General features: G+C 40.4%; 1 pseudogene; it reads left to right on the forward strand.

Annotated features, from left to right (window-relative positions):
- Window positions 1–533: 533 nt before the first annotated feature.
- Window positions 534–1269, forward strand: LOC147896337 (LOB domain-containing protein 4 pseudogene; annotated as a pseudogene).
- Window positions 1270–3955: the final 2686 nt, after the last annotated feature.

Raw genomic sequence — 3955 nt, forward strand, 5'->3', positions numbered from 1 at the left:
CAAGAGCTTGTTCTAGCAAGCTCTTCTCCTCCAAGCTATTGCGTGTCCTCTCTTTTTTTTCTCATGTCCCTTGTTAATAGGTTAAAGATATATTATATTGGAAACCTTGAATTCTAAATCTAAAATTCAAAAATTTCTCTTCCCCAAAGAAACGAGATAAAAACTCCTTTAAAGGTTATGTGGTCGAATTTGTAAAAGTAACTTTAAAAAAAATTGGACTTCATTTCTTGTTCAAACTCAACGCAAGTTATTCGGCAAAAACTTTCTAAACCTGTGAAAGCCCTCATTAATATGAGAAGTTTCAACTAATATGAGTTCTGCCTCACGACCTACCCGCCCCAAGGCGCGCTGTCCAGCGATCATACTTTGTAATAACTTCCTTCTATAAAAACAGTGATTAGCTTTGTGTTCTCAAGGCCCGAACGATCTATCCATAAAGACAAGAGCCTGTAGCTTCATATCTTTGCTTGCCCATGATCTGTTAACGGTAGAAGGAGCTACCTAGTTTATGTTGTTTGTCATCTTCGACTCTCATGATGGATGCGCTCCTCAAATCTTCGGCCGTATCACCTTGCGCTGCCTGCAAATTGCTCCGCCGGCGTTGTGCGGAGAATTGCACATTTGCTCCTTACTTTCCCGCAGAGGAACCGCTCAAGTTCGCAAGTGTTCATAGAGTGTTCGGCGCCAGCAATGTAAACAAGATGCTTCAGGTAACTCTACATAGTTTCAAGCCAGGAGATGCAACCGTCTCCTTCCTTTTGGCGGGCAGTGTCTCGCAGTATCCACACCTTTAACGAAAAGTTTACTCGTGAGAGTCACCATAGCCTCACGTTGTGTCACTCATAGCGAATGATCATCGGGGCTTTGCAGGAACTCCCGATCGACCAAAGAGGAGATGCTGTGAGTAGTATGGTATATGAAGCAAACGCAAGGATCAAGGATCCCATCTATGGCTGTGTGGGTGCTATCGCTAATCTTCAACACCAGTTTGTGCAGCTGCAAACGCAATTAGCTGTGTCTCAAGCACATACTGTGTACGCGCAAATGCAGTACGAGGCGCTTCTCTCTAGTGTTGCTTCCAGCAAGAAGGAAGGACCAATGGCAGACACCCCGTCTCCGTCCACCAGGAGTTCATCTGATTTCGACTACGAGCTGTACGGAAAAGCTCTAGACTCTTCTGATCTGGATGAACCAACAGCGAGCGCAAGATCAGAGCCTACTCTGCGTTTAAAAGCCCAGCATTCTGGTGAAACCCTCTTCTTCAACTGATTAGTCTGTAGGGACGACGCACATTTCAAGGAGCAACAGAGCTGACGGATTTAGCAGATTGGGAGAAACCAGGTGAAAACGACTCACGAATTCGGTTCCATTACATTTAGGCCGGTTAATACATTGCATTGCACAAAGCACATGTAGCAGCAGATTCATCTTATTAAACAGACTGCGGTCCTGTACAAATTGAAGAGCTCATCTGCAAACGTAAGAGCACCTCGACTCATACGCGGTTCAAATGACTGGCAAGCTCTGTGTCGACAAGCTTCCGTTACAATGCTAACAGCCTCCCATCGATTGCAGCTCCCTTAGTTAGGCACTCTTTCGCATCTCCGTTGTGCATGTTCGAAACAGCTATACTTACATGACTTCGAAAAAGTTTACTCACAGATACACTTATAAATATGGCTCATATACAGCTACTATTGCAGCATTGTTTGGCTGCTGATTTGCTGAAAATGTCCATTGTATTCGCAAAAGCTTGTGCGTTTCTCTCTCTCTCTCTCTCTCTCACACACACACACACACACACATACACACACACACACAAAAAAACAGGCGCGCGCCACGCTCGGACGCAGGCATGCATACACAGGGACACATACATTGATATTCTCTATGCTTGACTCATTTGCATAAGAGTGTTTTGAAAGAAGATAAACTTGAGTTTACCTTATTGTCAATGTTGAAATTGGAGTTAACCATGAAAGTACATCTTGATTCTTTAGATTCTTCATTGCTTGCCAACCTCTCGTGGGAAAACAAGATCCCAACTTTGGAGGGAGAGAGGCTCTCGCCAAAATATTATGAACATGCATAGCATATGGGAGGTAGAAATCCTAATACGTTCTTTGAGGCCAAGAACTTCACTTGTAAGTTGTTTGCCTTAGTTGTATAGAAGCGAAGATCAATGTAAAGTGTAATTTGTGGACAAAAAATGTCTGGGCAATATTAGGTAGGGCCGTTGCTTCATGCTAGTTCTATTAGTACAAAAAAGGACATATGACATTAGTTCAAAAGGAGATGATGCTACTATGTTTTTTAGAATTGGTACATGAGACATGTCTTGACGAATTCTAAAAGAGTGTAATATCTTATGTAGATTCTTTCCAATGTCTTTTGAAATCCAAGAAACCTACCAAAGGACTATCATGATATGCATAAAGGTGCTATAGAAGTAGATATCGAGGAATCAAAATTTGATGAGATTGGAATACTAGTGGTCCTTATAATTACATGTATAAATCCCCATGCAATGTTGTACATGAATTGAGCCCCCAAGTAGTTTGCTATGTAAAAACCCACTATGCGTTCAACTGATTAAGAATGGGTTTTTAAGCTTTAAACCTTTTCCTATAACTCCACAAGAAAATAAAAATATTTCTATTGAATTCATGTCCTATCTTACTATAATTTAGTGAACCCCTAGGGTTGATCTGGTAAAAGAGCTATATCTTGTAGTTGAATCGTTGTTTAATGATTGGAGAAAGATGAAATTTTATTGTACAATATGAAACTATTACATCATTGTATGCATGATAATGTATTGGCCTCCAAATTATTCTTTCATTCCATCTGTATGATGTGAAATAGATATTGCATGAGAGAGACAACCCATCTGGTTGGCAATCTTTCAACTTATTTTGGTGGAATATGTGCTTGAGAGCCACATGATACTATAATAACCTAAGAGCCATGTAGATAAGTGCTTCTTTGTCAATTGCAGCATATCTTGATTAAATTTTGTGAAAGCTAAAGTCAGGGCTATTGAGCCCTAGGGTCTCTTTTAGTTTAAAAACTACTACTTAATAATTATTATCCCAAACAAATGGAGTGTCTGTATTCAAACCTTCTGAGTGGCATTGAGACCTGTGCATATGCTTTCCTAAACTTAGTATAGGAGATTGTTAGACCCAACAATCCTTGAATGTGCTTTCTGTATTAATAGTCCTTGCTTGATCAAAGGTTCCGTTAGAGTATTCATGAGCTATTGGAAAGGTTAAGAGTTGTATTTCATCCAAATTTTATCACATTTAGCTAGTAGAGGCCAAAAGAAGTTCTAAACACTCTAAAAGTTTGAAATTTGCCAATAGCTTGCGTTCAACTCCATAGATGTAGATTTTTTTTCCATAATTACCCAAGGTATTATCAATCAAGGACCCAATTGCAAGGTCTTTGATTGTAATGGAATTCAATTTACAAAAGTCAACACAAAGTTAATATTATTTCTCATCCTTCTTAACACAATGTAGTTCTACTGAACAATCAATTATTTGTGGTTTAATGACCTTATGTCCCATTCAAAGATTTGCGATGGTATTAAAACGTGAGTTTTAAAACATTTTGAACATTTTTAAATTAACCCTGGGGCATTTTAAAATGGTTCCGTAGACATGTAGTGGGTCTCTGTGGTGACTCACGTGTCATGGGGTAGTTGAAGATATGTCGACGGAGTCTCCACTCCTAGCTACTCCTTGTGGGAGCAATGCATAGCACGAGCCGTCTGCAAGTGTCACTCAAGTAGACTCCGGATTGTTGTAGTGTGGTTTCACATGAGGAAGAGGGAAGAGGAAGAGGGGAGGGGAGAAGAAGAAGGAGGGAGAAGGGAGGAGGAGGAAGGGAAGAAGGAGAAGTGAGTGAAGGGGGATAGAGTGACAACCACAAAGGCACTATGAGAAAACAG

The sequence above is a fragment of the Dipteris shenzhenensis genome, chromosome 12, assembly GCF_047967505.1.
Source record: "Dipteris shenzhenensis isolate YYH24624 ecotype China chromosome 12, Dip_SZ_1.0, whole genome shotgun sequence".
NCBI lineage: Eukaryota > Viridiplantae > Streptophyta > Polypodiopsida > Gleicheniales > Dipteridaceae > Dipteris > Dipteris shenzhenensis.